A 14,778-nucleotide genomic window follows, 5' to 3' on the forward strand; every position below is an offset into this window, starting at 1 on the left:
CATGAGGGACACACACTCCTTTTCTATTTGAAAATAGATTTTCAAACATTGTTATCATTTCCAAAAGAAATCTATATATACTAGCAGTCACTCCTGATGACTCCATCTCACCCCAGCCCTAGGCAACCACTAATTTACTTTCTAACTCTGGATTTGCCTAGTCTGGACATTATATAAAAATGGAATCATATAATATGTGGTCTTTGGTGACAGGCTTCTTTCACCTAATTTTTTTAAATAATTTTTTTTTCAGTTACATTTGATATATAATATTATAGTAGTTTCAGGTATATACTCCAGTGATTAGACATTACATAACCTACTAAGTGGTCATCCTAATAAATCTTGTACCCATCTGACATCATACAGAGTTCACAGAATATTACTCCCTCTGTATTCCCTCTGCTGTACTTTACATTCTCATGACTATTCTATAACAACAAATTGTACTTCTTAATTCCCTCACCTTTTTCACCCATCCTTCCAAACCCCTTCCTAGCTGGCGACTCTTAAAATGTTCTTTGTATTTATGAATCTGTTCTTGTTCTGCTTATTTGTTCATTTTGTTTTTTATATTTACTTGTTGATAGATATATATTTTTTGACATTTTATTCTTCACATTTCCAATCATTTTCCCCTTTCTTCTTAAAGAAGATTCTTTAACATTTCATGTAACACTGGTTTGATGGTGGCGGACTCCTTTAGCTTTTCCTTGTCTGGGGAGCTCCTTATATGTCCTTTGATAGCTTTGCTGGGTAGAGTAATAATGGTTGTAAGTCCTTGCTTTTCATCACTTTGAATATTTCTTACCAATCCCTACTGGCCTGCAAAGTTTCTGTTAAGAAATCAGCTGACAGTCTTATGGAAGCTTCCTTTTAGGAAGCTAACTCCTTTTCTCTCGCTGCCTTTAAGATTCTCTCTTTATCTTTAACTTTTGGCATTTTAATTTTGATGTGTCTTGGAGTGGGCCTCCTTAGGTTCATCCTGTTTGGGCCTCTCTCTGCTTCCTAGACTTGTATGTCTATTTCCTTCACCAGGTTAGGGAAGTTTTCTGCCATTACTTTTTCAAATAGGTTTTCAGTTTCTTGCTCTCTCCCTTCTCCTTCCACCACCCCCATGATGCAAATGTCGGTATGCTTGAAGTTGTCCCCAAGGGTCCTCACAATATCTATCTTCATTTTGCGGGGAGGATTTTTTTTTCTTTTTGCTGTTCTGATTGGGTGTCATTTTGCTTTTTTTTTGTATTCCAAATCACTGATTTGATTCTTAGCCTCAATTAATCTATAGTTGATTCACTGTAATTTGTTATTCATGTCAGTTAGTGTATTCATTTCAAACCATACACTAGCTAACATACACTAACTCACTTCTGACTGGTTCTTTCTTTATGGTTTCTTTGTCCTTTTTCATGCTGTTGAAATTCTCACTAAGTTCCCTTAAAATTCTCACTGAGTTACTTGTGCATCTTTATAAGCATTGTTTTGAACTCTGTATCTGGTAGTTTGCTCGCCTCCATTTGATTTAGTTCTTTTTCTAGAGGTTTCTCCTATTCTTTCATTTGGACCTGTTTCATTGTCTCCACATTTTGGTTACTTCCCTATATTGTTTCTGTGTACTAGGTACAGCTGCTACATTTCCTGGACTTGGCAGAGTGGCCTTATACATCCTGTACAGCCAAGTGGTGCAATCTCCCCAGTCACCCAAGCTGGGTGCTCCAGGTGTGTCCTTCTGTGGGCTGCGTGCACTGTCCTGGTATAGTTGAGCTTTGACTGCTGTCAGCATCACTGTGAGGGACTGACCCATTGGCCAATCAGTTGTGAACACTGGCTGTGACTACAGTGGAGGATCTGCTATGCAGGAGTGGACTCTCCAGAGCAGGACTTGTTTCAGTGGAGCTTTAGTGTTCACTAGGTCTGCCCCTTGAGTGTGTCCTTCATGGAGGTGGGGGTGGGGGTTGTAATCCAGCATGGTCTGAAGCTGTCTCCTGGGTACACTGACTTTGGGTCCTCCCAGGAGGTTCAAGGTCAGCCACTGCCTGTGGCCTGCTCAGGTCCACCTGGCACAAACTACAGAGCAATCTTCAGATGGCTGCTACTTATGTTGGGCTTGGAGGTGCCCAAGAGAGGTCAAGCTCTGAACAAGGCTGACTGCTGCTAGTGCTTGGCCTAGGACCACTTAGCAAGTGGGTAGCTAGCTTGTAGGTAGCAAGAGGTACAGGGTACACAGAGGCCAGTTGTTGCTTGTTTGAGAGACTTTTATAAGAGTCTGAAGCATGAGGGAAGAGAGGTCATTTATATGGAAAAGTCACTGTAAATGCTTGGGTGAGCCCACAAGTTGGGTGTGGCAGGATCTCAGGGAATCACCTGGGGGAAATAACTATGTGAGCCAGGTTGATGGATACTCAGATATGGCACCCACCTGCAAGATCTGTGTGTAGTGGGGAGGGAGGAGGGTCTCAGGAAAGGAACAATGGCCTCTGCCAAGACTTTTGTTTGGCAGAAAACTGCCCTCTTAGCTCTCACCCTGCTGCCAGACCATTCAGTTCTTCCCCATATATTCCTGGTTCCTTTCAAGCTGCTGCCCCAGTGCCAGAGCTCAGAGGGAGTGAGTCTGCATAAGTCCATGCACAAGCCCTTTAGGAGGAACTGTCTGGGACAGAGGCCCTCTGTCTCCTCAGCCTCAATCCCCACTGGTTTTTATGGCCAGAAGTTATAGGGACTTCTCTGAGTCTGGAATCCTAGGCTGGGAGGCTTGGTGTGAGGCTGGGATGCCTCACTCCTCAGGGGGAACCTCCACAACTGAGATATCCCTTCTATTTTTAAACTGCCACATGTAGGTGTGGAATCAGCCCATTCCATCTCTCCACTCCTACTACTAGTCTTAATGTAGCTTCCTAATTCCCTAGTTGTAGTTCTTTCATTCAGATTTCAAGTGGTTCTGAATGATGCTTGTTTTGTTGTTTAACTTATAATTTTGATGTGGTTGTAAGAGGATTTGAGTATTGTATTTATCTATGCCACCATCTTGACTGGAAGTCTTCGTACTTTTTGTTTTGGCATAATGTTACCATAGCACATATCAGAACTCTAATGCCAGAAAAAAAAGACCATATATGATAATGGATTGCTGTAAAAGGAAGCTAAGGAGATAGGATGCTAAAGCACATTCAGATGACTCTGCATCTGAGGGGTGTCCTGAGACTGGTACCAGGAATGAATTAGGTTCCTAAAGCCAAACCACCTCTCAGTTCATCAGCAAGAAAGAAGAAATGTTGATGAACAAGTAGATGTAGAGTAATGAGGAGATGGTGGTCTGTCACTTAATCATAGTCTAGAAATATAACTTATATAACACTATATTACTAGAACTGGGAAGATCCTTACAAAATCAAGTTCATTTTTTTTTCATTTTCTAGACAGGAATCTGGGCCAAAGATTTGCAGGAAATTGGCAACAATTATACAACTAGTTGGTGGCAGATTCAGTACTGGAACCCAAGACATTGATTTCTCAATGTCTGTTCTATTTTAGTACCCACAGGAGGCAGGCATTTCTATGACAAGCAAGTCCAATTCTAGAAGACATTTCTCATGGTCATCTTCATTCTTGGATTCTTAAAGCAAGATGATGAAATCTCTGAGTGGCTTATGAATATTTGGGAAACCAGTTGATTTTTTTATAGGTAAAGTTTCAAGCTAAAATACATTTGTTAATTTCTGTTTTTAAACCCCTATGGACTACATCTAATTATATAGCTATCACATGGTTTGGCACAGCTGGGATCCTCTTTTCAGGGAAGATTGGTAGATGAGGATTAAAAAGCACTAGCAGAAGAGAACAGGAAACCTTATACAATAATCCCATCTAGTGCCTTCTTGGTCTAAGAATGTACCCTAGCCTCAATTAGAGAGAGGATTGCATAGGAAGAGGATTTTTATCTTCTTCGTAAAAAAAAGTATACAAAAACACTTCGGCACTGCTCCACTTGAAATATTGATTTTGCATAGTTTAAATTTCTATAAAAATATTTTCTTGCTCAAAATGACTTATGCATTTATAGATAATTTTCCAATGGGTACATATATAGTTCACTAATAAAAACTACAAGAGGGGACCCCCCCAAATCAAAATTTATTTATAAAAAATTGTGTTTATGCTTCCATGTTTAACTTTAGTCACCTGCTAAGTACTCTCCATTTGATGTAATACACCTATTCAGATGTTTTCCCACTGCTCAAAACAGTTTTTGAACCCGTCAATTTTGATCCCTTTTAGTGCTTCTGCCATTTTTTGCTTCACCTCTTCCACATCTGCAAACTGATTCCCTTTGAGAACTTTTTTCATCTAGGGAAACAAACAAGAAGGCCCCTGGGGTGAGATCAGGTGAATGGGCTGTGGGGGGGTGGGGGGGTGAAGAACACAGAGGTCTTGCGGTTTTTGATCAAAAACTGCTGAACACTCAGAGGAGGTTTGGGCAGGTGTGCTTGTAAATCACCCATTATGAAATGGACAAATGTGTTGAAAGAGTCTTAAAAAAAATTCACCGAAGTGAATGCAGCCTGTCACAACAATGCCAGCTGGTACACTGATACAGCTGGGTTCCTAGAGCACACACCTAGTGGAGGAAGCCTGCACTACAAGGAGCTGGTCCTTCAGAAGATAGTTTCGGGTTTGTTTGTTTTTTTTCGGGGGGGAGGGGCCCTCCTTGTATTCTCCATTGCTATTTAAGAAATGTCATTTTTTCTTTTCATTTTTAAAAGAAAGTTAATTCTTAAGTTCCTCAATAGTTTAACAATAAGATCTCCTACATTTTGCAATTTTATTCATTATTCTGATTTGTCATTTTGCACATGATTTAAGCAAAGTTTTTTTGTTTGTTTAATCCTCACCCAACAATGTATGTTTAGTGATTTTAGAGAGTGGAAGGTGGAGGAGGGAAAGAGGGAGAGAAAGAGGGAAAGACATCATGTGGAGAGAAACACTGATCCGTTTCCTCCCGCCTGCACCCGGAACGGGGATTGAGCTGCAACATAGGTGTGTGCCCTGACCAGGGCTCCAACCTGCAACCTTTTCCATGTAGGAGACAATGCTCCAACCAACTGAGCTGTCCAGCCAGGGCTATAAGCAATGGTTTACTCTATTTTTAAAAAATTTTATTCATTTTTAGAGAGAGGGGGAGGGAGAGAGAGATAAACACTGATGTGTGAGAGAAACATCAGTTGGTTGCTTCTTGCATGCCCCCCAACTGGGGACCAGCCAGCAACTCAGGCATGTGCTGAGGCATCTGTGCTGACCTTGAATCAAACCTGTGACCTTTCACATTGCAGGACAACACCCAAGTGACTGAGACACACAGTCAGGGTGTTTTGTTCTCTTTTTGTGGTGGAAATTTTTTTCTGTTTAAACATGGCATTCTTTGTTTTTTTAAGAATCAATGTGATCATTTTGAATACTCTTGCTAAACTTATTGTTTATCTCCATGGTCTACTTACAGATCTGTGGGTCAGGGAGGGTAGAATTATCTTAAGTGAATTATTTTGAGAAGAGCAGTAATGAAGGCACACTTTAGGTTATTTCATTTTCGTGATCCAAATTTGATTAGCAAGGTTATATCACTAGGGACATTTGAAGTTTTAATAACTACATCTGAAGGCCCAAAGAAAAAAAAGTCACGTTTACTACACATTCCCACACAACCATTCAGAGGATTCCCATCTGAGAGCCTGTTTGGTTGCTTTAAAAAGAAAATTGATTGAAAGCAAGATTCCATTTTAAGAGTTCAAGCTCAGTTGACACATTGCCCTTTAAAAAACACAAAAGCTAGATATAAGCAACTGTTTTGGGTAAGAGTTTTAACACTGCTTACTTGAAAAAGTTAAAAATATAAGCTATTGCTTTACCTTTCCTTCTGGAGGACAGCATTAGGATTTTCCCCCTGGAAAGTTCTGAGGCTATGGTTCACGCTAAAAGCACCCTGTTCCGTTATGACCAACACAGGTTTGGAGCTATCCCTGCTTCTAGGTCAAGGGCTCTACCATTGGCCAGGTGCCAGCTTTACCCCTGGACTCTTATGATCCTCAGAAAGAAATCAACTTTGTGGTAATATCCAGTGGCTGCTCTGTTTTACATAAAAGTGTGCAGCCTGAGGATGTGATGCTATTTAGCATTTTAGGTGGGCAAGGAATGAATGCAAACTACCATTGCCACTGAGAAGCAATTCCAAGTGGAGCCATTACTCCAGAAACCAGGGAAGCAGCCTGATACATCGCCTGCATTCCTCCTGCAGCCTCTCTAACTCAAAAGCTTATTACTTGCATGGAAACAACAGAAACACGAATGCCTGGAAAGTGTTCTAATCCATTCGTGGCATAGGTCAATACATCCCATATTGAAAAAGTGTTGAGCAAGGCAGCTCCCTTAGCTCAATATTTCTTCCTGTGACAAGAAAAGAAAAGATGAACAAATTACTACTACACATAGCAACACAAAGGAATCTCATAATGTTCAAAAATAAAGAAGCTAGACACAAAATAATGCATACCGTATTGTTCTATTTGTATGAGTTTCAAAAACACACAAAACGACTTTATTGTGTTAGAACTAAGTGTAATAGTTTATCTTTGATGAAGAGGGCGGGGATTATGATGAGAAGGAAGCAGGAAGATGGCTAGGGTGATAAAAAGTCCTATTTTCTGCCCTGGCTGGTATGACTCAGGTGATTGGAGCATCTCTTCATAACCAAAAAGTTGTGGGTTCGATTCCCAGTCAGGGCTCATGCTTAATTGCAGGTTGGTCCCCAGCCCGGGGGCCCCTGATCCCAGGTCCAGGCAGGTACGGGAGGCAACTGATGCTTTTTTCTCGCATCAATGTTTCCCTCTTTCCCTTCCTCTTTTCTTTGCTCTCTCTCCAAAAGCAATGAAAAAATGTCCTCAGGTGAAAATAAAGAAAAAGAAAGAAAGTTCTACTTCCAGACCTGGGTAGTGGATACATAAGTTTGTTCACTTTGTGATAATACATTAAGCCATATAGCTATGATCTGTGTGTTTTAACTATAAGAGTTATTTGCTTCTTAAAAACTTTTAAATTATTATTTAAAAGTTTAAAAATAATATCCCCACTGGAGAAGACAATTTTAAGAAATGTTAGAATAGCATTTTGCCAAATTTGAACAACAGATATTTATAGAGAAAAACAGAAAATTCATATAATCTAAAGAAAAAATGCTACCCCAAACTCCAGGTAGGGCAATGAAATTCTCATATGTCGCTATAAGGAGTGTTAATTGCTACTATTGTCCTTGGGTAGCTGTTTGGCATTACCTATGAAAGTTAGAGATAATGCATATCTGGTGATCCAGATTTCCACCCTGGGTGTACCTCCAATAGGAATATGTGAATGTGAACATGAGAAGAACAGCAAGTCTATTTGTGATAGTTCCAAACTAGAAACAAGCCAAACTGTCCATCACAGTAGGGTCAGTATTTAAGTGTGGTATATGCAGCCTTGGAAATAGATACAATATTGAAAGTGAATGAACTATGGTACCCTTAGCAACATGGATGAAATTGAGAAACGTAATGTCATAATGTCATAATGTCATACACTCCAATTTACTTGAAGTTCAAAGAAATCAGCAAAAGATATTAATGCAAAATTCGATGCAGATTCATTGCTCTACTTGCTCAGTCATTTTGAATGTGACAGCCACACCGTACACACACTCACTCAATAGCATCTACCACCCTCACTGACTAGTACAGTGAAGTCATCATTGTTCACACATGTGCATTCCAGTCCACTCTCCTTGGCTGCCAGGTTACATCGATGTCATGCAAACCATTTTTGTTATATTAACAATGGCTCAACTTTTTCTAGACAGACCTTGTACTTAGGTGGTGAAACTAAAAAAAAAGTAATTATCTTAAGGGTTACCCAAGGGCAGTGGTAACCTCTTGGGGAGAGGGTGGGCTATGATTGGAAGGGTGAATGGAGGGCTTCTGGGCCATGTTCTACTTCTTGACCTAAGTATGTTACATTTCGCAATAAAAAGATCTAAGAAAATCACATGAAAGCCAAACGTTCGGATAGCCATTAATGAACAGACTGATATATACACGGCCAGACCTTCTCTAGTGCAATATGTATATTTTGTCCATATTGCTTTGTGGTCTTTATTTATTTATTTTTCTTTAATAATATGACCTCCCAGAAGAATTCCTCCTTGGTTTTTATTTTTCCATTTCTATTTAATTTTAACTAAGAGTAAATACCATGCAAGCTTTATGCCCCTCTGGAAGCCTAAAGGCATATAGTGGCTTTCAGGAAATTAGGTTGCTTTAACCTAAGCTACATTGATTCATAAACCAATCTGCAGGATTTTTGCCATAGCCCATGGGAGACTTTTCTTCTCTGATAATAATGCTGCTGCTTCAGAAGAGAAAAGCTGTTCCCCACCTCTTCAGAGTGCTCTCTTGTCAAAAGGAAAGGCTAGGCAATGAAGGAGGAAGGCGGGCTGGGGAGTGTGTTCAGAAGGCTTGAGGTGGGGGAGGAGTCATCGTAAAACTTGTTACAGTGGGAGTCATGCTGTGCCCACTCTGAGCCCGGCCTAGGCAACATTATGGTCTAGGTGGGCTTTTTGTTTTATTTTGATTTTTAACATCAAAGTAGTTTCATTGCTTTTTCCTGCTCCTGGAGCAGTACGAGTGTTCCTCTCTGTTCCTGCAGCACACTGTCCCTCACCCTCGCCCTAACCGCAAGCAACCTCTACTGTTCTTCACCTTTTTCACTTTTTCATCATCTTAAGTATTACATGGCCCAAGGACCCTTTTATGGCCATCCAAGCCTGGGTGGTGACCCCACGAGAACTCCATGGCACCTTGGACTTACCACATCACCGCATTTGTTACTCTAGTTTGAAATTGCCTGCTTTCTTGTCCACAAACACTCTGCTGATTCATAAGTTTCCTGCATGCAAGGACAGCGTCTGCTTCATCATCATAACTCCAGGGCTAGTACACATTGGCACTCAATACACCTAGTCACTGAATGAATGAAAAACAGTTGAGAAATGAGATGGGACATGGAGAGAGGGGCTGTGAGTTGTACTGTGCTTTCCCAAACACCTTCACCTGTTGGGCACAAAGGACTCAGCTGCCAGTCACACCAACATGGGATGGTACAAAATTCTAAAATCTACAAGTGCTCCATTTCAAACACGTACTAGTAAGAGCAGTTTGCATTTGTGTAGTGTTTCATTTTGTTAAGCAGTTTCATATATTATCCTGTATAATTCCAACAACAAATCCTCCAGGGTGAACTGGTAAGTTATTAATATCATTTTGCAGATTAGATAGCTGCCTGAGAGATCTTAATTAAGTGGCCCCTCAATATACGACTAGCTTTTGGTGTAAGCCAGGAACTAGTGACCCCTTAGTGCAAAAAGTGGAAACACACTCAGTGCATACTATACTCAGATATATTTTCAAGGAATAGAAACATAAAATAAATATATGACACCATTATGATTTTTAGAAGTATTTCAGTATACATTTTCTTGTTTAAACAACATTTATTCTTTTAGCTTTACTCTTCATCATGAAACTAGTACATATTTGGTGTACAAAATCAATAAAATCAAAATCACTTATGATCACATTAAATAGAACTCTCTACTGTTACACCATTTTAATAACTCTAACTGCATATTACGTCAAGATCTTGTAGACTGAAAGTTTCCCTCCCACACTCTATCCTTTTTCTTTTTCCACTCGATTCTTTATCTCTAAATGTTTTTTAACTATTCTTGTCCATTTGCTCTTTTATTTAAATTTAGAACTGGAATAAAACTTTGTTGGGATTTTTACTGGATTTGCATGGATAATCATATATTAAGTAAAATTAAAAGGTTTACTATATTGGCTCCTCTCTTTCATCAAAAGTCTATTTTGCCATTAATTTATGCCTACTTTAATGTCTTTTTAACAATATGGAATGCTTCAGGAATTTGTGTGCCATCTTTGGGCAGGGGCTGCGATAGTCTCCTCTGAACGTTTCAATTTTAGTGTGTGTGCCGTGGCAGCAGGCGCTCCGAAGGTGTGCCCTATGTTGGAGTCTATCAGAGAGGAAAGGGAAGAGGTCTCATGTTCTTTACGCTCTTTATGAGACAGAAACTGACAAAGACATTAATCTGGACTAATTGTAACCATCACACACAAAACAATTGAGTTGTGTGACTGACAAGTAGGGAAAATGGTTCTGGCTTTTGCTATTTTGTCCTTTCTATTATCTGAACAAAAGATTGTTTTCTATTGATGGTCTTGGCAGAAGAAATGCAGTAGGGCAAAGGGGTTGTGGACATGGGGAAAGGAGTAGGAAAACGAAATGGGAGCGGGGAGAAGGTGGTCAGACCTGCTGATGATGAGGGCCAGGGAGGAAGGATGTGTTGTCCGGACAGGTGAAGTGGCTGGAGCGCAGTGGGGTGGAGAAAAAAGAAAGACAGCGAGTTTGGATTTCTGAGTTTGAAAACCAGTGGCATGGCTTGGGAGCTTGTTAAGAAGTCAGAATCTTGGTCCCAGCTCAGACTTACCCAATCACAATCTGCATTTGAACTATATCCCCGGTAATTCCTATGCGAGTTAAAGTTCCAGAAACTCTTAGTTGCTCCCAACCAGTCTGAGCCATCCTGATCCTGTCATCAGCCTTAGACCTATTAATAGATGAAACTGGGTTGGTTGCCTAGAGACCTGGAAGTCTGGTTCCTCCTGGAGACTCTGAGCCTCAGTGTTCTCTTACCACTTTGGCCAAAGCCAAAGGTCGGCCTCAGTTTCTCTGCCCAGCACTTCAGTTTTTTGCAGGGGTTGGATCCTTGCCAAGAACTGCAGTTTCCTCAGCATGGTCCTGATGCTGTGCCAAACTCCTGCTCTTCCCTTTCCTGGGGGGAAGATGCGATTTCTGACTCCCTTCGCAGCTTCTGGCTGGGGCCCTGCTGTGACTGAACTGATCACCTGGAACCATGCCTGATTTTGAATATTGTCAGTTGGACTTCTTCCAGAACTGTGTTCTGCTGGCAGAGAGGACTCACTCAGACATCCAAATAGCCTGGCCTGGTCTGAGCTAGTCATGCCCTTTGACCACTGCGCACTGGCCTGCTGTCTCCTGGGGATGGGCCAGCTTCTGAACACAGGCTCTGTTTCCTCTGGATATTTGTTCTTTCCCCCCTCCCATGGTCTGTGCTGACATGGTCCCAGCCTGCCTGTATCCAGATGCCTTCTACAAAAGAGGAGGAGGCCAGCAGAGAGGAAGGGAAGTAAACCTCAGACCCTTTTCCCTCTTACCATCCGAGGCCAGGGTCCTTGGGCCTACTTCAGTGTGGACCTTGAAATGCCCTACACTGCCCATGGAACCCTTTATATAAAAGGAATTCTGAAAGTCCTAGAAGGCTCTTGAGTGCACAAATGTGAGTGGTTTCACATATCTTGTACTTTTGGCCCCTTTCCTAAGGTAGAAAAAAATTTTGTTGCCTGAGTTATCGTATAAAAACAAGCCAATCCATATAGAAGCTCAATAATTCTTCTGGTGTCCATATAACCAGTTCACTTTAATCAATGATATTAACCCCCCTGCCGTGCTCAGTTTATGGTGGAACATTATGCAGAGTTTATCAAACCTGCTACTACTGTGTTCCAACCCAGCACAAAATGGCACGAAGTTCAGTGCAGTCAGTTATGGAGACCCAGGTTGAAATAAACATTACTCTTCATCAATTAATAATAAGCACTGACTATATCTTTAAGACCATTGCATCATTTCTATCCCTAAAAACTATTCTTATGATAATTAAAAAAAAGAAAAGAAAGAAAGCAGTGTGGGCGCTTACAGTAACTAAGTAATAGTGTGGGTGTTGTTTCATTATTTACATACATAACACTTTCACAAGAATCCAAATGTCTTATAAAAGAAAATACAAAATGCAATAAAGATGCGGATGCACATAAAGAAAACAATGATCCAAAGGAAGATTTAAATTTGGCGTAAGGTGCACAGAAAGACTGGATCAGCACCCACTGACTCCATTTGCACGTTCAAAGGAAGGCACACGTCTGCCACATTCAGAAAAGAAGTTACATGGAAAACAGAGGTGAAAGTGGTAATAAAAAAAAGTCTTCAATCATTTCAAATAAGAAATGCATGCTATTTCACAAAGTCACTCCAGGTTTCTAAAGCTGCGTGGTGATCTCACAGAATTAGTAGGGTTGAATAGCTATATGATTTTCCAAAAGGCACACTTGGCCCAGCAAGAGCCAAGGTTCTAGGGAGATGTGACTCAAGGCCAGAAAGAGTAAATGGACAGGAAATAGAACATCTGCAATCATTAACTATTCATGGCACCTTTCTAAAGGTCCACATTTTCTCAGGACTGACTTTAGTTGGTAATTCATGAAGAAACCATGTTAGTAAAGGACCCAGTTTTGATGAATATCATGATGGTTCTCCTTCAGTTGCTTTCAGTTTTATGCCTGATGTTATGTCAGTATTGGAACAAGGTTCCAACCCCCCACTTGAATTTTTGGAAAAAGGGAAACCCAGTAGAGGGGGAAAATACTCCCAGGAAAATTTTCTGAAATGTTGCAGAAGCTTAAAAATGGATAATTATACACAGCATCACACCACTGCTAGTGCTATTATAACTTTAGTATGTGTAGTTATAGTCAAACCACTCAAAATTATGTCATTTGTCTTCCTTGCATCTCTTTTGTTTTCATCAGTCACACTGCAAAATCAACAAAGACTCCATCATCCCGCTGAGGATTCAGCTGTGGAAAAGCATCCGCTTGTTCATCTCTAGGGTAGCTATTCTTAGCTTTCTCTGAGTCTCTCCTACGATACATGCCCATGCTTATTAAGCTGTTTGTTATATTACTCTATGAATATGACTATTGCTATGCAGTGCACTCCAGTGGAACACAGGGGTCCCTATTTCCACAGGTCTTTCCAAAATTAATGTAATCTGTCTATTTTTTTCTGAAACATTACACGGGGCAAAAACGTGTTAACATCATATTTGCACTGATACTGAACCTTTCTACAGAAAATTTTACAGGGCACGCACCAGATTACACAGCATGTCCTGCTAGATCCATGTCTATCCAGCACCTGTGAATACCCCTTTATTTGGAAATGGGGTCTTTGCGGATGCAACGAAGTTAAGGTGAGGTTACACTGATTAGAGTGTGCCCTGAGTCCAATGACTGATCTTCTGATAAGGAGACCGTGCACGAGACACATTCAGGGAGATCATTTTGTAAAGACAGAGGCAAAAACTGAAGTGATGCAATGACAGACCAAGGAATGCCAAGGGTTGTCAGTAACCACCGGAAGGTGGGAGAGAGACTCGGGATAGGTTCTGTCTCGAAGCCTTTGGAGGGGTGTGGCCCTGCTGACATCTCCATTTTGGACTTTTAGCCTGCAGAACTGTGAGATCTAAATGTCTGTTGTTTCATCCACCCAGTTTGCGGTATTTTGCTATGGTGGCCCTAGGTAACAAATGCAATGCCCAATCTACAGATTATGATAATAAGTAAGGACTTTAAAGTATACAAAGGTGATATTAACTTGCCCTGATATAATGAAATTAGAAAAGGAAAAGGCTACTTGTTACAGTGACGTGGCAAATATAAGCCGAATATGTGATCAAAAATTGGTCATTCTAGCATCACAAGACAGGTATAACTAAAAGAATGAAAGTTTTAGCCAAAGCACTAAGGCATAGATGTCACATTTTAAAGTGCAGTATGAGACCCTCACTTTGCAAGATTTAAAGGATGTTGTCAAAATCTGATTACATGGCTTTTCAACCCCTTATATCAGTTAAAAGTACATTAAAATGAGAATTAAAGATGCAAGGTGAGGGTTTTTCTTTTGTGCAGAATAGTCTGTATGCCACACGTCCCCACCCCCTCCCTGAGTCTATCAGGGCCAAAGAAAGTGTGAATCATCCCCTTGGATCAGACATGGGCCACCCACAAGAGAAAACAGCCGTGAGTTATCTTGTGTCCTAAGAGGGTCATCTGGATGGGTGACCAGACGGTCAAAAAAGCCAGAGTTGGTACCAGATTCCTAGGGTCTGAGCAGGAATGAGTGGTCAGCCACGTAAAGATGCACTCTGTCTATAGGAAGTGTAGGTGAGAGAAGTCCCACCTCGGGGTGTCTTCAAAGAACTCATACAACGCCAACAGAAGTGGCAACTCTGAATGCTTGTCAAGACCTGAGCATTCTGATACTAGATCTTTACCTGACCACCAGACAAGTAAGAACTTTCCTGCTCCCCTTTTTTCCCCTCAGAAAGCTGAAAGGGGTAGGGATGGGGAAAAGAGAGAGACCACAGGCCGCTGTCCTATTCAACTACAGATGTTTGTGGAAGCTGAGCCGGGGAGAGGAGAGGCCTAACCGTTGATGTTCCTACTGTGACATGAATCTAGATGTGTGAGTTATGGACCAAAGCACAGATTACCTGGAAGTGATCAGAAGAAGAAATATGCGCTCTAAGTTTCACCCCAGAGCAGAGAAGGTGCTAATCCCGTGGAGTACAGGATTAAAGTGCTGCTTTATGACTGATGACCTCCTGTGAGTCATGCTTGTTCTATGTAATAGTTGCATAGCCATTTCTAAATGCAACTGAAGAGAGCGGATTTTGGTGCCTTCTACCTAGTTTTCCCCTATGAAGTCACTGTTTCTGTCTGAATTTTGGAAAGTTATGTGTCAAATGGTCCTCAAGGGAAT

General features: G+C 41.0%; 1 non-coding gene across 1 annotated transcript; it reads right to left on the reverse strand.

Annotated features, from left to right (window-relative positions):
* Positions 1-9,979: 9,979 nt before the first annotated feature.
* Positions 9,980-10,085, reverse strand: LOC118981288 (U6 spliceosomal RNA). Its single transcript, XR_005065322.1, has one exon. It is a non-coding gene; the product is annotated as a U6 spliceosomal RNA (small nuclear RNA).
* Positions 10,086-14,778: the final 4,693 nt, after the last annotated feature.

The sequence above is a fragment of the Sturnira hondurensis genome, unplaced genomic scaffold (assembly GCF_014824575.4).
Source record: "Sturnira hondurensis isolate 20B ecotype Veracruz unplaced genomic scaffold, ASM1482457v3 Scaffold0023817, whole genome shotgun sequence".
In the NCBI taxonomy this organism is placed as follows: Eukaryota; Metazoa; Chordata; class Mammalia; order Chiroptera; family Phyllostomidae; genus Sturnira; species Sturnira hondurensis.